Raw genomic sequence first — 27831 nt, forward strand, 5'->3', positions numbered from 1 at the left:
TCTGTGTCTGCTGTCTATTCTGTGTTCACGTTTGCTCTCTGTATCAGGCACAATGGGATTCACTTATCTGCATGAGACTGATGCTGACCCGCCTCTCTAAATGTCACTCTTTGTGTGTGTGTATCTCCCAGGCCCGAGCAGATCCAAACGCATGATGGCTGGAGCCTTGAGGCTGGGACTCGGTGTTGGTCCGCAATGAAAGCACTGTTGTACGAGCTGACAGGGGTTTGGATACACAGGCCCAGCATTTGTTCAGGTGAGTGTCAAACCTGAAACCACAATGTCAGCATGATGGCTGACAACAAAAGACACCGCAACTGTGAATGATTCTGGAAAGTCATTTTGGTTATTTCCCCAGAGGGCAGAGCTGTGTTTTGTTTGTATGCACAGTAATATTTGGTCACCTGTAAGATTTGAAACAATATACTCTTTTTTTACATTGTAAGCAGTATTATATTATTATTAGAAATAATAGCAATAGCTGTTGAATAGAATAAAATGATGGCTAAAATATCTTTATTTAAAGCTGCATTAGTTCATATTTTTAATTTCAACAATGAGTCAAATTATGTTGTGTAATTTGGAAGGTGTAATTTAGATGCCACAATATTTTATAATGCAGCTTAGCAGCTCACCCTAGCCTCTTTTGGTCATGTTTTTGATTTTAGTGCCTGGTTTATGGTTTAACTGAAATACTTCTATATATTTTGCATATTTTTAATTTAGATATCACCAGTTTTAAACTGCACTGCCAGAAATGTAAACAAAGTTGTGAAGGGGTTGAAGAAAAAAGAAAAGTACTTTAATTAAAAGAAAAAAAAAAGCAACAGGATTTTTAAAAAGATAAATTCATATTTATTAAAAAACATGATTTAACTCAATTTTCTTGGACATTTCAACACTTCTGGAAATAAGGTTTGCAAAAATATACAGTGCCAAAATATTTTCAAGCGATTGGGTCATCTGTGAACACAGACTTTGATATGCAATTCACCCATAAAGACAAATAAAGGGGTTAAAAATTGATCAAAAACTGCTGTATTAAACAATGTATTAAAATGGATTAAACAAGGAAATATTTATATTCCCCTGAATGTCTAACTAGCCAACTGTTTGCTAACATCTTTGCCAGAACAATTTAATAAGGTGATAATATCACTGTAAATGTGTTTATAACCTCTTGACAAAAAAACAAACTAATGCAGCTTTAAATATTACATTTTTACACAATCTTGATTTCCATAAATTATTAACTAGACTATTTTTTTAACCTCACTGGAATAATTACATAAATGAAAAACAACTTTAACAAAACTGTAGTAACTACCTGTCTCTTGGGAAATAACAGCAAGTGTTTACTTTCCATGTTTCTCCAATCAGCGAATCTTTAATTTCCAAACAAGTCAAGACAAGTCTAATGTTATGACAAGACAGCATTTGAAAATTAGCACCGCAGTTAATATTTTAGGTGGGAATCCTCAGCAGTTGCGCCTGTCATGTTCGATCACAATGTTTGTCGGCATAAGATTCCATCTAGCTTTTCCACTGGGGCAGAAATAAGTTTCACAAAAAGATAACATGAGCAAGAAGTGTAGAACATTTTCTCCCAAATGTGACTAGAGTGTGAAACACAGAAGTGGCTGATAAAATTTCAAACTGACAAAACAATTGTTACTCAGATCACAGAAAGCTGATATTAACCAAGAGGGGACTACTTTCTACTGTCTTTCTTCTACACTGAGTGACTAAAATATCACAATTCAGTAGTTATAAATAAATCCTTTCAAGTTTTCACACCTTAAGGGGACAATTAAAGGGCTATTTTAAAACCTAAAATACCTGAAGTAAAACCAGAATATTTCCGTGGAAATAAAAATTATGTCTCTCTGATGAGAGCACAAAAATGAAGCAAGCTCTCTCTCACCATTGTCCACTCTCACACTTAAGCACTGAGCTGGCAAAGCTGTAGTTACTTAAGCCGTGCCAGGGAAAGTGAAGCCAAATCTGATTCATGACAACAATGAACGAAGAGGGAGGTCCATGATTACACTGTCACTATCTGATTTGAACTGTCGTAGTTTGTTGATTTAAAAATGAATCAGTCAGAAAAACTGGATTCAAAGAATTTTTAAGCCTATTAGGAGATACTTGATGACTAGACAGTTAATGTTAATTTCCAAGAGCCAGAGGTACAGCAGTAAACTGTTTCTTAAGCCTCTTTCCCACTAAATGGGGAAAAAAGATACCCACTAAAATATGGCCTTTGTATTTAATGGCAAAGGCTACAATTAGCATTCACTCCAGCGACAAATGACTCTGCAGTATCACGCATACTTATCAGCTCCAGCTCATTTTCCATCAGCAGTGATGGGAATTCGACACTCGAGTAGATCTTTGGTCTGTTTTTTCCGACACACTACAATGACAGGCTGCCGCAAAAAAAAAAATGTCTGTTTTCCTCCAAGCAGTCCTCAAACATTGTTCACAATTTCTTTCTTTTGTTTATTAGCCCTGTTTTCCGGCCCACTCGTGACGTTGATCATGACACACCAGAATAAAACTAGATACTCTGCCACACAGTTGTTTGCCTTTGCATGTCAATCAAGTTTCACTTCTAGTTTAGATCTTAACAGTCAACACAGATTTACAATGGACACCCATGACCTTGACCTTTGACAACCAGATTCTAATAAGTTCATTCTTGAGTCCAAATGGACGTTTGTGCCAAATTTGAGGAAACTCCCTCAAACGGGCATCTTCAGATCCTGCATTCACAAAAATCAGACAAATGCAAGGTCACAGTGACCTTAACCTTTGAACACCAAATTCTAATCAGCTTATCGCTCAGTCCAAGTGAACATTTGTGTTGAATTTGAAGTAAGGTGTTTTTAAGATATTGTGTTAACAAGAACGAGATGAATACAAGGTCACTGTGACCTTTTACCACTAAAATCTAATCAGCTCATCCTTGAGTCTACACGAAAGTTTGTGCTAAATTTGAAGTATTTCCCTCAACATGTTCTTGATATATTGTAAGACAAATCAAAGGTCAGTGTGATCTTTGACCACCAAAATCTAAGCAGTTTGTTGTTAATTCCAGATTGATGTCTGTGCAAAATGTGAAGAAATTCCCCTTTGATTCTGATTTTATGTTCATAAGAATGTGCGGACAACCCGAAAACATAATGCCTCCAGCCTCAGCGGTTGCTGGCATGGAGGCATAAAAGGCGTACTTGTCTGCAGAGTCATGTACATGACTCTTGTTCACTGGCAATACTACAGCAGTCCATTGCCTATTTTTAATGCATTAACCGATGTTTAAAAAACCTGCATACCCAAATTGTGATGGGAAAAGGGTATTACAATCAGTTTGCTGTCATGTAGTTATGTGTATTATGGCCAAAGATGGCATTTCAGGCATGCCATTTAAACATTATATTCAGTTTGAAATACTTTTTCCAACAATGCCCTCAAATACACTGCATACTTCAAACGTTCAACCATTTTAACTGGCAGAGAGAAAATAAAGCCAGTATGCAAGTGTCTCAAATTCCCCTTGTCCCCTTCCTTTGATGCCAAATGTGGAACAGCAGTTAAATTCTTCATGAACTGTTAGAGATTTGGTCGATGTCCTTTAGGCACAAGCCAATCACTCCTCTGCCAACCACTTAGTGAGAAATCAGTCGCTTTTACAAAGCACATCTGTAGCTGTAAATACTGTGTAGCATAACAGGTTACAAAACCATGCCTGACCAAGAAAATGTACCATGTGGTCATGCTGACCTTATCATATCTCAAAACATGTGTCCATTTCTTTTTTTAGATTTCTTCCTTATTTTTAAATGTGGATGTGCACCACGGAGTCCTCTACCCATTAAATATTTAAGGGCATTTGCTCTCCCAGAGAAATACAGCCAATGCAGCCTTCATGAATATAAATTAAACTTTGAATTCATCTTGAGAATTTTCTCAAATGGGGTTGATGCCACAAGGATTCTTTACCCCACCCTTCTCTTCTTTTATCACATCATTTTGCCTCCCATCTCTCTCAGTCATCCCCCTCCCCTTTAAGGCAACCCCCCTCTTAATTAAAGAAACAAGCCTCATACCTCCACTCATCACACTAATATAACAACTTGGCCTGGACAAGAAGCCAGGGGACACATACATACCTTGAGCTGTTGCAGTGGCAAGAAATCACTTCTGTTGCTAATGCCCCAAAGCATGCAGTTAATATCGATGGACCATATTCTTCCTGAGAAAAATACGAGGCAGTTTCCTAGTGACCAGGAAGACTGTCAGGCCTGGTGATAAACATAGAACCTCTCACTCACTAACAGGGTCTCAGGTGAGGTGTTTTACTTTTGCCTGTGGCTCAAAACTCTTGCACCGCATGGGCAATTTCAAGCAAAAGTTGAAAAAAGTATGATCTGTTAAAAAAAAAAAAAAAAGTCAGTATAGTATGTCAATGTGGTATAGTGTGTCGGAAAAACTGCATGAGTTATTAGCATCCAAGCACCGACCTGTGTGAGGACCCTCTTGGAATGCAAGGAATATTATTATTTTTATCCCCAATGAATTGCATTTTGTCTGACTTTCACAGACATGAACAACCGATACAGCTCACCAGTTCACCAGTACCACAACGTACTTGGGGGTGCAAGTGCCCTTTCATCGCTGCTTGCAGCTTTAATTGAGGTTTGGAATCCATGAGGTTGTGACTTTGATCCTTATCCAGGGCAGGTGAATTTTAAAGTCAGTTGTCCACAGCAAAGAGCTATATTCAAGGTGAAACACACGTGAAGTGTCAGATGCACTGGAGGAGGTCAGTGATTAAATCAGGCGGTTAGTTTGCCTGAGGTTGCTGTTTCAAGTCTTATCTGGGACAGGTAACTTTTGAAGTTGGGTTGTGAGACAGGTAAGTCAGTCAAGTTACAGGAAGTTGAGGTGAGAAACAGGAAGTTGAGAGACAGGGAGGTTAGTCAAGTTACAACAAGTTAAGTTGAGAGACAGTAAGTTAAGTGAAGGTAGAAGATGAAGGTAGAAGATCAGAGTATAAGAGGTGAAAGCAGGACTAAGAACAGGGTAAGTAGAAGGGTCAGACACTAGAAAGTAAGGGACTAGCATAGGAAACTCAGAAAAGTCAGGAAAAAAGCACAACGCAGCCTAGCGCAAGTCTGGAAAGATGAGAGAAGGGAATGATACATCCCTTAGGTCTTGAACGTCAGGTAGCAGTCCTAAATCAAAAGAAGTCCTGGCTGTAGATTCATACAGTTTAAACGCTGATTGTGATATTGCAGAACAAATTAAGGCACAAAAAGTTGAGTCATACATCGTTTTGGCCAATAAATCAGGTGAGGTTGTCACGAAACAGGTAAAACCAGTATCTGCAGATGCGTCTGTCGAAATCAAGGAATATCTGTAAAGAAATGTCAAAGTAAAATCTGAGGTAATTAAGAAACTCTGATGTAATAACATACTTTGTCCATTAGAGAGTACTGACATATTTTAATATCCAAGTGTATGGTACAGCCACTCCAACCAGCCATCTTACTCACTGAGCCAAACCTCCTGACACTTTAACTGTTTTCGGCGTTCTCTTTCACACTCCCGTTTGGACAGCAGTCTTTAAAATTTGCCTGTCCTGGACAGAGTTCAATCTCACAACCTGAAACTCTCTTAGAGTTAATCCAACTGACACTTAAGACTATTTTTGGTGTTCCCTCTAACCAACTGAGCTAAACCTTCAGACTTTTTAAGTGTGTTTTAAGTTGCGCTTCAGACTCTTCTCTGGGAAGCGACCTGTAAAACATACCTGCCCTGGATAAGGTTCAAACTCAACATTCCAGTTCGGTTTTTTATTTTAATGTTAATTCATTAATTTGTATGAAATGTTTATGGTTTGGTCTACAAATTATGTACACAAAGATGACATGGAATTTATGTGCCTTCCAGTGCCATCTGGAAGTACTACATTATGTGAAATATCTCACTCCAGGGTCCAAACTCTGCGTGCATTATCCGACTTTCACAGAAATGAACGGCCGCTTTAGCTGGAGTTCACCAGTACCCCAACAAACGGGGGTTGTGAGAGCCCTTTTATTGCTGCTTACAGCTTTAATTTACTCAGCCCCTCATCTAGATTGTATCCTAAAAAATAAATTTACTTTTGAGCAAAGTTAATATGACCGTACCAATGTAAATAATTTTTAATAGTTAAAACTATTTCATTAACAGTTCATTTTCTGTAACCAATTGTGAAGTTAACCAGTGGTTTTAGGATATATATAATAAAAAGCGATCAGCTTGTGTGTTAATATGAAGTGCTCAGTTAGTGCTAAAAATTCTAAATATTAAAATAGATATCACAATGAGAGCTTTAAAGAAGGTCAAAAGCATAAGAGCTGTTAAAAACAAACCCACACAAGAATTAGTAATAAAACGTTGCTTAACATGGATGAATCTACGATTTATTTACATGTGAAAGCAATCGTCAAAACATGTTAATCATCACATAAATAACCAGGAACATTGGTAAAATAATATTGTAATACAATTATTCTGAGTATTAAGCTTTTTCATAAAGATTATATGGCCATACAACATAAATAAATAGTTAGACATTGGCAACATAAAGTTCTTTTTGCCGTCACTTAACCTTGCACGGAAAAGTCCAATTTATTTGACAGTGAAAATTAATATGTTAGGATCTTGTCTTCCACCCAGTCAAATCATTTAATTTGAAAATTCTTTTGTTAAAATCAGAGGAAAGCAGTCACTCAGTGTGCAGATCTTAAATGGCCTTTTAAAGCTTGTGTAAAAATAAATGCTTAATTGTGAGATCTACCCAAATGGTAAAAAGGAATGATAAGAGAAAAGGTAATTTAGTTAGTAAAATCACACACTATACATCAGAAAATATAAAAAAAATCTGCCAGAAGAAGGCTGTGATTTAAAACACATAAAATGACACAAGCTGTGGTCCAGTTTTAGATTGACTTCAGGATCACACTTGGAATAGTGTGTGGGCTGTGGTGCTCAAAATGTGCATAAATAATACTTGTGCCCTTTTGCTTTGACATGTTAACAAAGTGTTGTTTGATTTGTCTGATTATTTCGTTTTTTGTGGCAACACTTGCACCTTATTGCATAACCAGCGTTTTCTTATAGTTGTGTTTTCAGGCTTGCCGCAGATTAAAACCAGTTCTTGAATATCTGTTAAAAACCAATTGCTGGTACTCCCTATCCCTGTATTCTCTGTTGAAAGCACTGTTTACTAAAATATCCTCAAGACTTTTGTTTTTCTTGGACGGAGATCATGCATCACTCTCTCAGCCCATTGTAGTTCTCCCTCACCCCCTGAAAGTTAGTTTTAAATAATGACAATGAGTCTATTAAATTTATAAGTCTATTTGTGAGTACGGTATAGCTAAGGGGAGGAGAGAAGGGCCCGATGACTTTGCTGCCATGCTGTTACTCAGATTAAATGTTCCGCTGACCTCCTCTTAAATGCTTCTAAGGAGATGCCTCGAAAGAAATGCCTCAAGCATCCTCTCAATCTCAACGCACTGAACTGAGTGCTGATGGCTGTTTATGTGCTCTAAATGGTAGTTGGCTTTATGGAGTAGGGCATGTTTTCAAAGTTTACTTTGGTAGCTAACTGTTTTGTTGAGTCGTTGGAGCTACAAAAGAAGTTGTGTGGCCAAAAATTTAACTGACATTTTTTGCAGATGGTTTCATGGTTAGGTCTGGATATTAGTGGAGTATTTCTTTTATTGGTCGTAGACCCAATTGTGTCTCGGTGTTAGTCTAAAATTAGTTTATATCTATTATATAAAGTATAGTTTAAACCAGTACCTGTAGTTTTTATTTCATTCACAAATGTGTAAGTGTCTTTAATGTGGCTTGGTTGCAATGAGGAAAGTGAATTGATGAATTAGTCTATGTATTTCATTTTTCTGTAGATTCTGAACATCAGTCACTGTCAACTGGCTGGCCGACCAGTACAACAGATGGGACTGTCCACATCTCTGGAGCCTTATGGATTATGGGGAGCAGGTAGAAGAGTCGAGACATGGGCACATCAGGACTGTCCGAGCTTTTTGTTTTGCTGTTCTGCAGCAATCCTTCACTCTGGAGATATAGGTGTTACACAGAAGTAAGTGCTTAATTTGATTGCTGTGCTGTGTTAAAGTTGTGTTTAGGTGCTGGAAATGTAGAATGCAAAATACTAGTAAATTATTCTAAGAAGAACATTATTAAGTTAGTAATATCATACAATTTTGGTAAAATACACAAAGTAATGGCATTATATTTTTAAAAAACTGTTAAAATGTCATAGTATAGCATGTAAAAAAGTGCTGAAAAAGCCATGTTTTGATAAAATTCAATCTAGCATAAAAAATACAGTCAAAGTCACAGTATAGTATGTCAAAAAAAAAAAAAAAACAGTTGAAAATGTCTTGGCATAGTTTGTTAACATATAAAAGCTTGTAGAGATGCAAGATATCATACAAGGTTAAAGAAAAGGACAAAACGTTGTAATTTAACATGTCCAAAAAATGACCAAAAAGGCAATAGCATAGTATGGCAAAAAAAAGCCAAATTTTGCCCCCTCCTAAAAATGGCTGAAAACCACTTAAAATATCATGTAGAGACGTGCTATAGCATACAAAGTGGGAATAAAAGCCCAACAAGGCCAAAACCCTCACAATATAGCATGTCCAAAAATTGGCCAAGAGAGCAATAGTGTAGTATGGCGAAAAAAGTCAAATTATGACACCTCCTAAAAATGGCTGAAAACCACTTAGAATATCTTGTAGAGACACTTGATAGTGTACAAAATGGGAATAAAGGCAAAAAGGGCCCAAAACCTCATAATTTAGCATGTCCAAAAATTGGCCAGAGAGACAACAGTACAGTATGGCGAAAAAAGTCAAAATTTGACACCTCCTAAAAATGGCTGAAAACCATTAAGAGTAACTTTTAGGGACTCATGATAGTAAACAAAGTGGGAATAAAGGCCAAAAAAGGCCAAAAATCTCATAATTTTGCATGTCCAAAAAGTGGCCAAAAAGGCAATAGTACAGTATAATGAAAAAAAGTCAAAATTTGACCCCTCCTAAAAATGGCTGAAAACCATTTAGAATAACTTGTAGTGATGCTCAATAGTATACAAATTGGGAATAAAGGCCAAAAAAGGCCATAAACCTCATAATGTAGCATGTCCACAACATGGCCAAAAAGGCAATAGTAGTACGGCGAAAAAAGTCAAATTTTGACCCCTCCTAAAAATGACTGAAAACCAAAAAGAGTAACTTGTAGAGACTGGTAATACTAAACAAAGTGGGAGTTAAGGCCAAAAAAGGCCAATAACCTCATAATTTAGCATGTCCAAAATATGGCCAAAAAGGCAATAGTATAGTATGTCCGAAAAAGGTCAAATTTTAACCCATACAAAAAAATGGCTGAAAATCACTTAGAATAACTTGTAGACACTCAATATAGGAAACAAAGTGGGAATAAAGCCCAAAAAAAGCCAAAAACTCATAATTAAGCATGTCCAAAAAATGACCAAAAAGGCAATAGTATAGTATGGCGAAAAAAGTCAAATTATGACCCCTCCTAAAAATGGCTTAAAACTACTTAGAATAACTTGTAGAGACACTTGATAGTATGCAAAGTTGGAACGAAGGCCAAAAAATACCAAAAACCTCATTATTTAGCATGTCCAAAAAATTGCCAAAAGGGCAATAGTATAGTATGGCGAAAAAAGTCAAATTTTGACCCCTCCTAAAAATGGCTGAAAACCACTTAGAATAACTTGTAGAGACACTTGATAGTATGCAAAGTTGGAACGAAGGCCAAAAAATACCAAAAACCTCATTATTTAGCATGTCCAAAAAATTGCCAAAAGGGCAATAGTATCGTATGGCGAAAAAAGTCAAATTTTGACCCATCCTAAAAATGGCTGAAAACCACTTAGAATAACTTGTAGAGACTCGTTATAGGAAACAAAGTGGGAATAAAGGCCAAAAATAGGCCAAAAACCTCATAATTTAGCACGTCCAAAAATCTGCAAAAAAAAGGCAATAGTATAGCATGGCGAAAAAAGTCAAATTATGACCCCTTCTAAAAATGGCTGAAAACCACTTAGAATAACTTGAAGAGACTCGTTATGGGAAACAAAGTGGGAATAAAGGTTAAAAAAGGCCAAAAACCTCATAATTTAGCATGTCCACAAAAAACTGCTAAAAAGGCAATAGTATAGTATGGCGAAAAACGTCAAATTATGACACCTCCTAAAAATGGCTGAAAACCACTTAGAATAACTTGTAGAGACTTGTTATAGTAAAGAAAGTCGGAGTAAAGGCCAAAAAAGGCCATAAACCTCATAATTTAGCATGTCCACAAAAAAAAAAACTGCTAAAAAGGCAATTGTATAGTATTGCGAAAAAAGTCAAATTTTGACACCTCCTAAAAATGGCTGAAAACCACTTAGAATAACTTGTAGAGACTCGTTATGGGAAACAAAGTGGGAATAAAGGCCAAAAAAGGCCGAAACCTTATAATTAAGCATGTCCATAAAATGGCCAAAAAGGCAATAGTATAGTATGGCGAAAAAACTCAAATTATGACATCTCCTAAAAATGGCTGAAAACCACTTAGAATAACTTGTAGAGACTCGTCATGGGAAACAAAGTGGGAATAAGGGCCAAAAAAGGTTAAGAACCTCATAATTTAGCACGTCAAAAAACTGCAAAAAAGGCAATAGTATAGTATGGCGAAAAAAAGTCAAATTTTGACCCCTCCTAAAAATGGCTGAAAACCACTTAGAATAACTTGTAGAGACTCGTTATAGGAAACAAAGTGGGAATAAAGGCTAAAAAAGGCCAAAAACCTCATAATTTAGCATGTCCACAAAAAAAAATGCTAAAAAGGCAATGGTATAGTATGGCGAAAAAAGTCAAATTTTGACCCCTCCTAAAAATGGCTGAAAACCACTTATAATATCTTGTAGAGACTCGTAATAGTAAACAAAGTGGGAATAAAGGCCAAAAAATGGCCAAAAACCTTATAATTTAGCATGTCCACAAAAAAACTGCTAAATAGGCAATAGTATAGTATGGCGAAAAACGTCAAATTATGACACCTCCTAAAAATGGCTGAAAACCTCTTAGAATAACTTGTAGAGACTCGTTATAGGAAACAAAGTGGGAATAAAGGCTAAAAAAGGCCAAAAACCTCATAATTTAGCATGTCCACAAAATGGCCAAAAAGGCAATAGTATAGTATGGCGAAAAACGTCAAATTATGACACCTCCTAAAAATGGCTGAAAACCACTTAGAATAACTTGTAATGACCTGTTATAGTAAAGAAAGTGAGAATAAAGGCTAAAAACAGCCAAAAACCTCATAATTTAGCATGTCCACAAAAAAACTGCTAAATAGGCAATAGTATAGTATGGCGAAAAACGTCAAATTATGACACCTCCTAAAAATGGCTGAAAACCTCTTAGAATAACTTGTAGAGACTCGTTATAGGAAACAAAGTGGGAATAAAGGCCAAAAATAGGCCAAAAACCTCATAATTTAGCACGTCCAAAAATCTGCAAAAAAAAGGCAATAGTATAGCATGGCGAAAAAAGTCAAATTATGACCCCTTCTAAAAATGGCTGAAAACCACTTAGAATAACTTGAAGAGACTCGTTATGGGAAACAAAGTGGGAATAAAGGTTAAAAAAGGCCAAAAACCTCATAATTTAGCATGTCCAAAAAATTGCCAAAAGGGCAATAGTATCGTATGGCGAAAAAAGTCAAATTTTGACCCATCCTAAAAATGGCTGAAAACCACTTAGAATAACTTGTAGAGACTCGTTATAGGAAACAAAGTGGGAATAAAGGCCAAAAATAGGCCAAAAACCTCATAATTTAGCACGTCCAAAAATCTGCAAAAAAAAGGCAATAGTATAGCATGGCGAAAAAAGTCAAATTATGACCCCTTCAAAAAATGGCTGAAAACCACTTAGAAAAACTTGAAGAGCCTCGTTATAGGAAACAAAGTGGGAATAAAGGTTAAAAAAGGCCAAAAACCTCATAATTTAGCATGTCCACAAAAAACTGCTAAAAAGGCAATAGTATAGTATGGCGAAAAACGTCAAATTATGACACCTCCTAAAAATGGCTGAAAACCACTTAGAATAACTTGTAGAGACTTGTTATAGTAAAGAAAGTCGGAGTAAAGGCCAAAAAAGGCCATAAACCTCATAATTTAGCATGTCCACAAAAAAAAAAACTGCTAAAAAGGCAATTGTATAGTATTGCGAAAAAAGTCAAATTTTGACACCTCCTAAAAATGGCTGAAAACCACTTAGAATAACTTGTAGAGACTCGTTATGGGAAACAAAGTGGGAATAAAGGCCAAAAAAGGCCGAAACCTTATAATTAAGCATGTCCATAAAATGGCCAAAAAGGCAATAGTATAGTATGGCGAAAAAACTCAAATTATGACATCTCCTAAAAATGGCTGAAAACCACTTAGAATAACTTGTAGAGACTCGTCATGGGAAACAAAGTGGGAATAAGGGCCAAAAAGGTTAAGAACCTCATAATTTAGCACGTCCACAAAAAACTGCAAAAAGGCAATAGTATAGTATGGCGAAAAAGTCAAATTTTGACCCCTCCTAAAAATGGCTGAAAACCACTTAGAATAACTTGTAGAGACTCGTTATAGGAAACAAAGTGGGAATAAAGGCTAAAAAAGGCCAAAAACCTCATAATTTAGCATGTCCACAAAAAAAAATGCTAAAAAGGCAATGGTATAGTATGGCGAAAAAAGTCAAATTTTGACCCCTCCTAAAAATGGCTGAAAACCACTTATAATATCTTGTAGAGACTCGTAATAGTAAACAAAGTGGGAATAAAGGCCAAAAAATGGCCAAAAACCTTATAATTTAGCATGTCCACAAAAAAACTGCTAAATAGGCAATAGTATAGTATGGCGAAAAACGTCAAATTATGACACCTCCTAAAAATGGCTGAAAACCTCTTAGAATAACTTGTAGAGACTCGTTATAGGAAACAAAGTGGGAATAAAGGCTAAAAAAGGCCAAAAACCTCATAATTTAGCATGTCCACAAAATGGCCAAAAAGGCAATAGTATAGTATGGCGAAAAACGTCAAATTATGACACCTCCTAAAATGGCTGAAAACCACTTAGAATAACTTGTAATGACCTGTTATAGTAAAGAAAGTGAGAATAAAGGCTAAAACAGCCAAAAACCTCATAATTTAGCATGTCCACAAAAAAACTGCTAAATAGGCAATAGTATAGTATGGCGAAAAACGTCAAATTATGACACCTCCTAAAAATAGCTGAAAACCACTTAGAATAACTTGTAGAGACACTTGATAGTATACAAAGTGGGAATAAAGGCCAAAAAAGGTTAAGAACCTCATAATTTAGCACGTCCACAAAATAGCCAAAAAGGCAATAGTATAGTATGGCGAAAAACATCAAATTATGACACCTCCTAAAAATGGCTGAAAACTACTTAGAATAACTTGTAGAAACTCGTTATGGGAAACAAAGTGGGAATAAAGGCTAAAAAAGGCTAAGAACCTCATAATTTAGCACGTCCAAAAACTGCAAAACAAAGGCAATAGTATAGTATGGCGAAAAAACTCAAATTTTGACCCCTCCTAAAAATGGCTGAAAACCACTTAGAATAACTTGTAGAGACTCGTTATAGGAAACAAAGTGGGAATAAAGGCTAAAAAAGGCCAAAAACCTCATAATTTAGCATGTCCACAAAAAACTGCTAAATAGGCAATAGTATAGTATGGCGAAAAAAGTCAAATTTTGACCCCTCCTAAAAATGGCTGAAAACCACTTAGAATAACTTGTAGAGACTCGTTATAGGAAACAAAGTGGGAATAAAGGCCAAAAAAGGGTAAGAACCTCATAATTTAGCACGTCCAAAAAATGGCCAAAAAGGCAATAGTATAGTATGGCGAAAAACATCAAATTATGACACTTCCTAAAAATGGCTGAAAACCACTTAGAATAACTTGTAGAAACTCGTTATGGGAAACAAAGTGGGAATAAAGGCTAAAAAAGGCCAAAAACCTCATAATTTAGCATGTCCACAAAATGGCCAAAAAGGCAATAGTATAGTATGGCGAAAAACGTCAAATTATGACACCTCCTAAAAATGGCTGAAAACCACTTAGAATAACTTGTAATGACCTGTTATAGTAAAGAAAGTGAGAATAAAGGCTAAAAACAGCCAAAAACCTCATAATTTAGCATGTCCACAAAAAAACTGCTAAATAGGCAATAGTATAGTATGGCGAAAAACGTCAAATTATGACACCTCCTAAAAATAGCTGAAAACCACTTAGAATAACTTGTAGAGACACTTGATAGTATACAAAGTGGGAATAAAGGCCAAAAAAGGTTAAGAACCTCATAATTTAGCACGTCCAAAAAACTGCAAAAAAAGGCAATAGTATAGTATGGTGAAAAAAGTCAAATTATGACACCTCCTAAAAATGGCTGAAAACTACTTAGAATAACTTGTAGAAACTCGTTATGGGAAACAAAGTGGGAATAAAGGCTAAAAAAGGCTAAGAACCTCATAATTTAGCACGTCCAAAAACTGCAAAAAAAAGGCAATAGTATAGTATGGCGAAAAAACTCAAATTTTGACCCCTCCTAAAAATGGCTGAAAACCACTTAGAATAACTTGTAGAGACTCGTTATAGGAAACAAAGTGGGAATAAAGGCTAAAAAAGGCCAAAAACCTCATAATTTAGCATGTCCACAAAAAACTGCTAAATAGGCAATAGTATAGTATGGCGAAAAAAGTCAAATTTTGACCCCTCCTAAAAATGGCTGAAAACCACTTAGAATAACTTGTAGAGACTCGTTATAGGAAACAAAGTGGGAATAAAGGCCAAAAAAGGGTAAGAACCTCATAATTTAGCAACAAAAAATCGCCAAAAAGGCAATAGTATAGTATGGCAAAAAACGTCAAATTATGACACCTCCTAAAAATGGCTGAAAACCACTTAGAATAACTTGTAGAGACACTTGATAGTATACAAAGTGGGAATAAAGGCCAAAAAAGGTTAAGAACCTCATAATTTAGCACGTCCAAAAAACTGCAAAAAAAGGCAATAGTATAGTATGGTGAAAAAAGTCAAATTTTGACCCCTCCTAAAAATGGCTGAAAACCACTTAGAATAACTTGTAGAGACTCGTTATAGGAAACAAAGTGGGAATAAAGGCTAAAAAAGGCCAAAAACCTCATAATTTAGCATGTCCACAAAAAACTGCTAAATAGGCAATAGTATGGCGAATAAAGTCAAATTTTGACCCCTCCTAAAAAGGGCTGAAAACCACTTATAATATCTTGTAGAGACTCGTAATAGTAAACAAAGTGGGAATAAAGGCCAAAAAATGGCCAAAAACCTTATAATTTAGCATGTCCACAAAATGGCCAAAAAGGCAATACTATAGTATGGTGAAAAAACTCAAATTATGACACCTCCTAAAAATGGCTGAAAACCACTAAGAATAACTTGTAATGACCTGTTATAGTAAACAAAGTGAGAATAAAGGCTAAAAACGGCCAAAAACCTCATAATTTAGCATGTCCACAAAAAAACTGCTGAAAAGGCAATAGTATAGTATGGCGAAAAACGTCAAATTTTGACAGCTCCTAAAAATGGCTGAAAACCACTCAGAATAATTTGTAGAGACACTTGATAGTATATAAAGTTGAAATAAAGGCCAAAAAATACCAAAAACCTCATTATTTAGCATGTCCAAAAAATGGCCAAAAGGGCAATAGTATAGTATGGCGAAAAACGTCAAATTATGACACCTCCTAAAAATGGCTGAAAACCACTTAGAATAACTTGTAATGACCTGTTATAGTAAAGAAAGTGAGAATAAAGGCTAAAAACAGCCAAAAACCTCATAATTTAGCATGTCCACAAAAAAACTGCTAAATAGGCAATAGTATAGTATGGCGAAAAACGTCAAATTATGACACCTCCTAAAAATAGCTGAAAACCACTTAGAATAACTTGTAGAGACACTTGATAGTATACAAAGTGGGAATAAAGGCCAAAAAAGGTTAAGAACCTCATAATTTAGCACGTCCAAAAAACTGCAAAAAAAGGCAATAGTATAGTATGGTGAAAAAAGTCAAATTATGACACCTCCTAAAAATGGCTGAAAACCACTTAGAATATCTTGTAGAGACACTTGATAGTGTACAAAATGGGAATAAAGGCAAAAAGGGCCCAAAACCTCATAATTTAGCATGTCCAAAAATTGGCCAGAGAGACAACAGTACAGTATGGCGAAAAAAGTCAAAATTTGACACCTCCTAAAAATGGCTGAAAACCATTAAGAGTAACTTTTAGGGACTCATGATAGTAAACAAAGTGGGAATAAAGGCCAAAAAAGGCCAAAAATCTCATAATTTTGCATGTCCAAAAAGTGGCCAAAAAGGCAATAGTACAGTATAATGAAAAAAAGTCAAAATTTGACCCCTCCTAAAAATGGCTGAAAACCATTTAGAATAACTTGTAGTGATGCTCAATAGTATACAAATTGGGAATAAAGGCCAAAAAAGGCCATAAACCTCATAATGTAGCATGTCCACAACATGGCCAAAAAGGCAATAGTAGTACGGCGAAAAAAGTCAAATTTTGACCCCTCCTAAAAATGACTGAAAACCAAAAAGAGTAACTTGTAGAGACTGGTAATACTAAACAAAGTGGGAGTTAAGGCCAAAAAAGGCCAATAACCTCATAATTTAGCATGTCCAAAATATGGCCAAAAAGGCAATAGTATAGTATGTCCGAAAAAGGTCAAATTTTAACCCATACAAAAAAATGGCTGAAAATCACTTAGAATAACTTGTAAATACTCATAATAGTAACCAAAGTGGGAATAAAGGCCCAAAAAGGCCAAAACTCTAATAATTAAGCATGTCCATAAAATAACCAAAAAGGCAAGAATATAGTATGGCGAAAAAAGTCAAATTATGACCCCTCCTAAAAATGGCTGAAAACTACTTAGAATAACTTGTAGAGACACTTGATAGTATGCAAAGTTGGAACGAAGGCCAAAAAATACCAAAAACCTCATTATTTAGCATGTCCAAAAAATTGCCAAAAGGGCAATAGTATAGTATGGCGAAAAAAGTCAAATTTTGACCCCTCCTAAAAATGGCTGAAAACCACTTAGAATAACTTGTAGAGACACTTGATAGTATGCAAAGTTGGAACGAAGGCCAAAAAATACCAAAAACCTCATTATTTAGCATGTCCAAAAAATTGCCAAAAGGGCAATAGTATCGTATGGCGAAAAAAGTCAAATTTTGACCCATCCTAAAAATGGCTGAAAACCACTTAGAATAACTTGTAGAGACTCGTTATAGGAAACAAAGTGGGAATAAAGGCCAAAAATAGGCCAAAAACCTCATAATTTAGCACGTCCAAAAATCTGCAAAAAAAAGGCAATAGTATAGCATGGCGAAAAAAGTCAAATTATGACCCCTTCTAAAAATGGCTGAAAACCACTTAGAATAACTTGAAGAGACTCGTTATGGGAAACAAAGTGGGAATAAAGGTTAAAAAAGGCCAAAAACCTCATAATTTAGCATGTCCACAAAAAACTGCTAAAAAGGCAATAGTATAGTATGGCGAAAAACGTCAAATTATGACACCTCCTAAAAATGGCTGAAAACCACTTAGAATAACTTGTAGAGACTTGTTATAGTAAAGAAAGTCGGAGTAAAGGCCAAAAAAGGCCATAAACCTCATAATTTAGCATGTCCACAAAAAAAAAAACTGCTAAAAAGGCAATTGTATAGTATTATGAAAAAAGTCAAATTTTGACACCTCCTAAAAATGGCTGAAAACCACTTAGAATAACTTGTAGAGACTCGTTATGGGAAACAAAGTGGGAATAAAGGCCAAAAAAGGCCGAAACCTTATAATTAAGCATGTCCATAAAATGGCCAAAAAGGCAATAGTATAGTATGGCGAAAAAACTCAAATTATGACATCTCCTAAAAATGGCTGAAAACCACTTAGAATAACTTGTAGAGACTCGTCATGGGAAACAAAGTGGGAATAAGGGCCAAAAAAGGTTAAGAACCTCATAATTTAGCACGTCCAAAAAACTGCAAAAAAAAGGCAATAGTATAGTATGGCGAAAAAAGTCAAATTTTGACCCCTCCTAAAAATGGCTGAAAACCACTTAGAATAACTTGTAGAGACTCGTTATAGGAAACAAAGTGGGAATAAAGGCTAAAAAAGGCCAAAAACCTCATAATTTAGCATGTCCACAAAAAAAAATGCTAAAAAGGCAATGGTATAGTATGGCTAAAAAGTCAAATTTTGACCCTCCTAAAAATGGCTGAAAACCACTTATAATATCTTGTAGAGACTAGTAATAGTAAACAAAGTGGGAATAAAGGCCAAAAATGGCCAAAAACCTTATAATTTAGCATGTCCACAAAAAACTGCTAAATAGGCAATAGTATAGTATGGAAAAACGCCAAATTATGACACCTCCTAAAAATGGCTGAAAACCTCTTAGAATAACTTGTAGAGACTCGTTATAGGAAACAAAGTGGGAATAAAAGGCTAAAAAGGCCAAAAACCTCATAATTTAGCATGTCCACAAAATGGCCAAAAAGGCAATAGTATAGTATGGCGAAAAACGTCAAATTATGACACCTCCTAAAAATGGCTGAAAACCACTTAGAATAACTTGTAATGACCTGTTATAGTAAAGAAAGTGAGAATAAAGGCTAAAAACAGCCAAAAACCTCATAATTTAGCATGTCCACAAAAAAACTGCTAAATAGGCAATAGTATAGTATGGCGAAAAACGTCAAATTATGACACCTCCTAAAAATGGCTGAAAACCTCTTAGAATAACTTGTAGAGACTCGTTATAGGAAACAAAGTGGGAATAAAGGCCAAAAATAGGCCAAAAACCTCATAATTTAGCACGTCCAAAAATCTGCAAAAAAAAGGCAATAGTATAGCATGGCGAAAAAAGTCAAATTATGACCCCTTCTAAAAATGGCTGAAAACCACTTAGAATAACTTGAAGAGACTCGTTATGGGAAACAAAGTGGGAATAAAGGTTAAAAAGGCCAAAAACCTCATAATTTAGCATGTCCAAAAATTGCCAAAAGGGCAATAGTATCGTATGTGAAAAAAGTCAAATTTTGACCCATCCTAAAAATGGCTGAAAACCACTTAGAATAACTTGTAGAGACTCGTTATAGGAAACAAAGTGGGAATAAAGGCCAAAAATAGGCCAAAAACCTCATAATTTAGCACGTCCAAAAATCTGCAAAAAAAAGGCAATAGTATAGCATGGCGAAAAAAGTCAAATTATGACCCCTTCTAAAAATGGCTGAAAACCACTTAGAATAACTTGAAGAGACTCGTTATGGGAAACAAAGTGGGAATAAAGGTTAAAAAAGGCCAAAAACCTCATAATTTAGCATGTCCACAAAAAACTGCTAAAAAGGCAATAGTATAGTATGGCGAAAAACGTCAAATTATGACACCTCCTAAAAATGGCTGAAAACCACTTAGAATAACTTGTAGAGACTTGTTATAGTAAAGAAAGTCGGAGTAAAGGCCAAAAAAGGCCATAAACCTCATAATTTAGCATGTCCACAAAAAAAAAAACTGCTAAAAAGGCAATTGTATAGTATTGCGAAAAAAGTCAAATTTTGACACCTCCTAAAAATGGCTGAAAACCACTTAGAATAACTTGTAGAGACTCGTTATGGGAAACAAAGTGGGAATAAAGGCCAAAAAAGGCCGAAACCTTATAATTAAGCATGTCCATAAAATGGCCAAAAAGGCAATAGTATAGTATGGCGAAAAAACTCAAATTATGACACCTCCTAAAAATAGCTGAAAACCACTTAGAATAACTTGTAGAGACTCGTTATAGGAAACAAAGTGGGAATAAAGGCCAAAAAAGGTTAAGAACCTCATAATTTAGCACGTCCAAAAAACTGCAAAAAAAAGGCAATAGTATAGTATGGCGAAAAAAGTCAAATTTTGACCCCTCCTAAAAATGGCTGAAAACCACTTAGAATAACTTGTAGAGACTCGTTATAGGAAACAAAGTGGGAATAAAGGCTAAAAAAGGCCAAAAACCTCATAATTTAGCATGTCCACAAAAAAAAATGCTAAAAAGGCAATGGTATAGTATGGCGAAAAAAGTCAAATTTTGACCCCTCCTAAAAATGGCTGAAAACCACTTATAATATCTTGTAGAGACTCGTAATAGTAAACAAAGTGGGAATAAAGGCCAAAAAATGGCCAAAAACCTTATAATTTAGCATGTCCATAAAATGGCCAAAAAGGCAATAGTATAGTATGGCGAAAAACGTCAAATTATGACACTTCCTAAAAATGGCTGAAAACTACTTAGAATAACTTGTAGAAACTCGTTATGGGAAACAAAGTGGGAATAAAGGCTAAAAAAGGCCAAAAACCTCATAATTTAGCATGTCCACAAAAAACTGCTAAATAGGCAATAGTATAGTATGGCGAAAAAAGTCAAATTATGACCCCCTCCTAAAAATGGCTGAAAACCACTTAGAATAACTTGTAGAGACTCGTTATAGGAAATAAAGTGAGAATAAAGGCTAAAAAAAGGCCGAAACCTTATAATTAAGCATGTCCATAAAATGACCAAAAAGGCAATAGTATAGTATGGCGAAAAAACTCAAATTATGACACCTCCTAAAAATAGCTGAAAACCACTTAGAATATCTTGTAGAGACTCGTAATAGTAAACAAAGTGGGAATAAAGGCCAAAAAATGGCCAAAAACCTTATAATTTAGCATGTCCACAAAATGGCCAAAAAGGCAATAGTATAGTATGGCGAAAAACGTCAAATTATGACACTTCCTAAAAATGGCAGAAAACCACTTAGAATAACTTGTAGAAACTCGTTATGGGAAACAAAGTGGGAATAAAGGCTAAAAAAGGCCAAAAACCTCATAATTTAGCATGTCCACAAAATGGCCAAAAAGGCAATAGTATAGTATGGCGAAAAACGTCAAATTATGACACCTCCTAAAAATGGCTGAAAACCACTTAGAATAACTTGTAATGACCTGTTATAGTAAAGAAAGTGAGAATAAAGGCTAAAAACAGCCAAAAACCTCATAATTTAGCATGTCCACAAAAAAACTGCTAAATAGGCAATAGTATAGTATGGCGAAAAACGTCAAATTATGACACCTCCTAAAAATAGCTGAAAACCACTTAGAATAACTTGTAGAGACACTTGATAGTATACAAAGTGGGAATAAAGGCCAAAAAAGGTTAAGAACCTCATAATTTAGCACGTCCACAAAATAGCCAAAAAGGCAATAGTATAGTATGGCGAAAAACATCAAATTATGACACCTCCTAAAAATGGCTGAAAACTACTTAGAATAACTTGTAGAAACTCGTTATGGGAAACAAAGTGGGAATAAAGGCTAAAAAAGGCTAAGAACCTCATAATTTAGCACGTCCAAAAACTGCAAAAAAAAGGCAATAGTATAGTATGGCGAAAAAACTCAAATTTTGACCCCTCCTAAAAATGGCTGAAAACCACTTAGAATAACTTGTAGAGACTCGTTATAGGAAACAAAGTGGGAATAAAGGCTAAAAAAGGCCAAAAACCTCATAATTTAGCATGTCCACAAAAAACTGCTAAATAGGCAATAGTATAGTATGGCGAAAAAAGTCAAATTTTGACCCCTCCTAAAAATGGCTGAAAACCACTTAGAATAACTTGTAGAGACTCGTTATAGGAAACAAAGTGGGAATAAAGGCCAAAAAAGGGTAAGAACCTCATAATTTAGCACGTCCAAAAAATGGCCAAAAAGGCAATAGTATAGTATGGCGAAAAACATCAAATTATGACACCTCCTAAAAATGGCTGAAAACCACTTATAATATCTTGTAGAGACTCGTAATAGTAAACAAAGTGGGAATAAAGGCCAAAAAATGGCCAAAAACCTCATAATTTAGCATGTCCACAAAATGGCCAAAAAGGCAATAGTATAGTATGGCGAAAAACGTCAAATTATGACACTTCCTAAAAATGGCTGAAAACCACTTAGAATAACTTGTAGAAACTCGTTATGGGAAACAAAGTGGGAATAAAGGCTAAAAAAGGCCAAAAACCTCATAATTTAGCATGTCCACAAAATGGCCAAAAAGGCAATAGTATAGTATGGCGAAAAACGTCAAATTATGACACCTCCTAAAAATGGCTGAAAACCACTTAGAATAACTTGTAATGACCTGTTATAGTAAAGAAAGTGAGAATAAAGGCTAAAAACAGCCAAAAACCTCATAATTTAGCATGTCCACAAAAAAACTGCTAAATAGGCAATAGTATAGTATGGCGAAAAACGTCAAATTATGACACCTCCTAAAAATAGCTGAAAACCACTTAGAATAACTTGTAGAGACACTTGATAGTATACAAAGTGGGAATAAAGGCCAAAAAAGGTTAAGAACCTCATAATTTAGCACGTCCAAAAAACTGCAAAAAAAGGCAATAGTATAGTATGGTGAAAAAAGTCAAATTATGACACCTCCTAAAAATGGCTGAAAACTACTTAGAATAACTTGTAGAAACTCGTTATGGGAAACAAAGTGGGAATAAAGGCTAAAAAAGGCTAAGAACCTCATAATTTAGCACGTCCAAAAACTGCAAAAAAAAGGCAATAGTATAGTATGGCGAAAAAACTCAAATTTTGACCCCTCCTAAAAATGGCTGAAAACCACTTAGAATAACTTGTAGAGACTCGTTATAGGAAACAAAGTGGGAATAAAGGCTAAAAAAGGCCAAAACCTCATAATTTAGCATGTCCACAAAAACTGCTAAATAGGCAATAGTATAGTATGGCGAAAAAAGTCAAATTTTGACCCCTCCTAAAAATGGCTGAAAACCACTTAGAATAACTTGTAGAGACTCGTTATAGGAAACAAAGTGGGAATAAAGGTCAAAAAAGGGTAAGAACCTCATAATTTAGCACGTCCAAAAAATGGCCAAAAAGGCAATAGTATAGTATGGCAAAAAACGTCAAATTATGACACCTCCTAAAAATGGCTGAAAACCACTTAGAATAACTTGTAGAGACACTTGATAGTATACAAAGTGGGAATAAAGGCCAAAAAAGGTTAAGAACCTCATAATTTAGCACGATCAAAAAACTGCAAAAAAAAAGGCAATAGTATAGTATGGCGAAAAAAGTCAAATTTTGACCCCTCCTAAAAATGGCTGAAAACCACTTAGAATAACTTGTAGAGACTCGTTATAGGAAACAAAGTGGGAATAAAGGCTAAAAAAGGCCAAAAACCTCATAATTTAGCATGTCCACAAAAACTGCTAAATAGGCAATAGTATATGAATAAAGTCAAATTTTGACCCCTCCTAAAAAGGGCTGAAAACCACTTATAATATCTTGTAGAGACTCGTAATAGTAAACAAAGTGGGAATAAAGGCCAAAAAATGGCCAAAAACCTTATAATTTAGCATGTCCACAAAATGGCCAAAAAGGCAATACTATAGTATGGTGAAAAAACTCAAATTATGACACCTCCTAAAAATGGCTGAAAACCACTAAGAATAACTTGTAATGACCTGTTATAGTAAACAAAGTGAGAATAAAGGCTAAAAACGGCCAAAAACCTCATAATTTAGCATGTCCACAAAAAAACTGCTGAAAAGGCAATAGTATAGTATGGCGAAAAACGTCAAATTATGACACCTCCTAAAAATGGCTGAAAACCACTTGGAATAACTTGTGGAGACACTTGATAGTATACAAAGTTGAAATAAAGCCCCCAAAATACCAAAAACCTCATAATTTAGCATGTCCAAAAAATGGCCAAAAAAGCAATCGTATAGTATGGCGAAAAACGTCAAATTATGACACCTCCTAAAAATAGCTGAAAACCACTTAGAATAACTTGTAATGACCTGTTATAGTAAAGAAAGTGGGAATAAAGGCCAAAAAGGCCAAAAACCTCATAATTTAGCATGTCCACAAAATAGCTAAATAGGCAATAGTATAGTATGGCGAAAAACGTCAAATTATGACACCTCCTAAAAATAGCTGAAAACCACTTAGAATAACTTGTAGAGACACTTGATAGTATACAAAGTGGGAATAAAGGCCAAAAAAGGTTAAGAACCTCATAATTTAGCACGTCCACAAAATAGCCAAAAAGGCAATAGTATAGTATGGCGAAAAACATCAAATTATGACACCTCCTAAAAATGGCTGAAAACTACTTAGAATAACTTGTAGAAACTCGTTATGGGAAACAAAGTGGGAATAAAGGCTAAAAAAGGCTAAGAACCTCATAATTTAGCACGTCCAAAAACTGCAAAAAAGGCAATAGTATAGTATGGCTAAAAACTCAAATTTTGACCCCTCCTAAAATGGCTGAAAACCACTTAGAATAACTTGTAGAGACTCGTTATAGGAAACAAAGTGGGAATAAAGGCTAAAAAAGGCCAAAAACCTCATAATTTAGCATGTCCACAAAAAACTGCTAAATAGGCAATAGTATAGTATGGCGAAAAAAGTCAAATTTTGACCCCTCCTAAAAATGGCTGAAAACCACTTAGAATAACTTGTAGAGACTCGTTATAGGAAACAAAGTGGGAATAAAGGCCAAAAAAGGGTAAGAACCTCATAATTTAGCATCCAAAAATGGCCAAAAAGGCAATAGTATAGTATGGCGAAAAACATCAAATTATGACACCTCCTAAAAATGGCTGAAAACCACTTATAATATCTTGTAGAGACTCGTAATAGTAAACAAAGTGGGAATAAAGGCCAAAAAATGGCCAAAAACCTCATAATTTAGCATGTCCACAAAATGGCCAAAAAGGCAATAGTATAGTATGGCTAAAAACGTCAAATTATGACACCTCCTAAAAATGGCTGAAAACCACTTAGAATAACTTGTAGAAACTCGTTATGGGAAACAAAGTGGGAATAAAGGCTAAAAAAGGCCAAAAACCTCATAATTTAGCATGTCCACAAAATGGCCAAAAAGGCAATAGTATAGTATGGCGAAAAACGTCAAATTATGACACCTCCTAAAAATGGCTGAAAACCACTTAGAATAACTTGTAATGACCTGTTATAGTAAAGAAAGTGAGAATAAAGGCTAAAAACAGCCAAAAACCTCATAATTTAGCATGTCCACCAAAAAACTGCTAAATAGGCAATAGTATAGTATGGCGAAAAACGTCAAATTATGACACCTCCTAAAAATAGCTGAAAACCACTTAGAATAACTTGTAGAGACACTTGATAGTATACAAAGTGGGAATAAAGGCCAAAAAAGGTTAAGAACCTCATAATTTAGCACGTCCAAAAAACTGCAAAAAAAGGCAATAGTATAGTATGGTGAAAAAAGTCAAATTATGACACCTCCTAAAAATGGCTGAAAACTACTTAGAATAACTTGTAGAAACTCGTTATGGGAAACAAAGTGGGAATAAAGGCTAAAAAAGGCTAAGAACCTCATAATTTAGCACGTCCAAAAACTGCAAAAAAAAGGCAATAGTATAGTATGGCGAAAAAACTCAAATTTTGACCCCTCCTAAAAATGGCTGAAAACCACTTAGAATAACTTGTAGAGACTCGTTATAGGAAACAAAGTGGGAATAAAGGCTAAAAAAGGCCAAAAACCTCATAATTTAGCACGTCCAAAAACTGCAAAAAAAAGGCAATAGTATAGTATGGCGAAAAAAGTCAAATTTTGACCCCTCCTAAAAATGGCTGAAAACCACTTAGAATAACTTGTAGAGACTCGTTATAGGAAACAAAGTGGGAATAAAGGCCAAAAAGGGTAAGAACCTCATAATTTAGCATCCAAAAAATGGCCAAAAAGGCAATAGTATAGTATGGCAAAAAACGTCAAATTATGACACCTCCTAAAAATGGCTGAAAACCACTTAGAATAACTTGTAGAGACACTTGATAGTATACAAAGTGGGAATAAAGGCCAAAAAAGGTTAAGAACCTCATAATTTAGCACGTCCAAAAAACTGCAAAAAAAGGCAATAGTATAGTATGGTGAAAAAAGTCAAATTTTGACCCCTCCTAAAAATGGCTGAAAACCACTTAGAATAACTTGTAGAGACTCGTTATAGGAAACAAAGTGGGAATAAAGGCTAAAAAAGGCCAAAAACCTCATAATTTAGCATGTCCACAAAAAACTGCTAAATAGGCAATAGTATAGTATGGCGAATAAAGTCAAATTTTGACCCCTCCTAAAAAGGGCTGAAAACCACTTATAATATCTTGTAGAGACTCGTAATAGTAAACAAAGTGGGAATAAAGGCCAAAAAATGGCCAAAAACCTTATAATTTAGCATGTCCACAAAATGGCCAAAAAGGCAATACTATAGTATGGTGAAAAAACTCAAATTATGACACCTCCTAAAAATGGCTGAAAACCACTAAGAATAACTTGTAATGACCTGTTATAGTAAACAAAGTGAGAATAAAGGCTAAAAACGGCCAAAAACCTCATAATTTAGCATGTCCACAAAAAAACTGCTGAAAAGGCAATAGTATAGTATGGCGAAAAACGTCAAATTTTGACACCTCCTAAAAATGGCTGAAAACCACTCAGAATAATTTGTAGAGACACTTGATAGTATATAAAGTTGAAATAAAGGCCAAAAAATACCAAAAACCTCATTATTTAGCACGTCCAAAAAATGGCCAAAAGGGCAATAGTATAGTATGGCGAAAAAACTCAAATTATGACACCTCCTAACAATGGCTGAAAACCACTTAGAATAACTTGTAGAGACTCGTTATGGGAAACAAAGTGGGAATAAAGGCCAAAAAAGGCTATAAACCTCATAATTTAGCATGTCCACAAAAAAACTGCTAAAGAGGCAATAGTATAGTATGGCGAAAAAACGTCAAATTTTGACCCATCCTAAAAATGGCTGAAAACCACTTAGAATAACTGCTAGAGACGAACTATAGCAAACAAAGTGGAAATAAAAGGCCAAGAAAGTCAACAACATAAGAATTTACAATGTCGAGAACTTATGGTGTTCTATGACTTTTTGTGACCTTTCTAGGATGAAACAAGCTCCACATCACGTCTGCTGTGAATTCCTTCTGAGATCCACCATCTACCAGGACCTGAAGTGGACTTTCATCATGGACACTAGCAGGCAAAGGCCCAGCAGAGGGTTAACTTCCTGCATCACCTCAGAACACCGTCAGGAGCTGCTGTTCCAGTTCCACACTCCAGTATTTGGTCTGTGTTCAGGACAGCCATCACTTCTCTGCTTCCATCATCAGGAAACAGTGAACTAACGTCACTGCAGACCCTTCCTAAATATATATCTTTATTTTAAATACATATGTTGAAAACCTAATCTATGCAGTTATACCTACCTCTGTCAATTACACAGGCAGACACACACACATGTATGTTTATGGGTTTTTTATTTATTCTGTATGATTTTCTGTCTTTAATTGACTCTGTTTGCATCCTTGAATATTGTGAAAAATGCTCTGGAAAAACAATGTACTGTTATGAATATAATTGTTATTATTATAGAGATTTTGGTTTCTGTGTGCTTTTCTAGCATACACGAGGTGCTTGAGATGAGAGTCTCATTCTTACCTAACGAAAATGTCAAAATTAAATGTGTTTCTAAATGAGCCTTGGATTTTGGGTCATTTTTTCGACATGCTAAACGATGG

General features: G+C 35.3%; 1 protein-coding gene and 1 long non-coding RNA gene across 2 annotated transcripts in view; one reads left to right on the top strand and one right to left on the bottom strand.

The window, feature by feature from the left end:
• On the top strand, window positions 1–27769 carry LOC148190016 (uncharacterized). Its single transcript, XR_015776292.1, has 3 exons — window positions 1–256; window positions 7965–8158; window positions 27198–27769. It is a non-coding gene; the product is annotated as an uncharacterized LOC148190016 (long non-coding RNA).
• sorcs3a (sortilin related VPS10 domain containing receptor 3a) overlaps window positions 1–27831 on the bottom strand; it is a 319849-nt gene that overhangs the window by 39021 nt on the left and 252997 nt on the right. The window lies entirely within an intron of this gene.

The sequence above is a fragment of the Plectropomus leopardus genome, chromosome 3 (genome assembly GCF_026936395.1).
Source record: "Plectropomus leopardus strain MGB_pleo_1.0 chromosome 3, ASM2693639v1, whole genome shotgun sequence".
Classification (NCBI taxonomy): Eukaryota; Metazoa; Chordata; class Actinopteri; order Perciformes; family Serranidae; genus Plectropomus; species Plectropomus leopardus.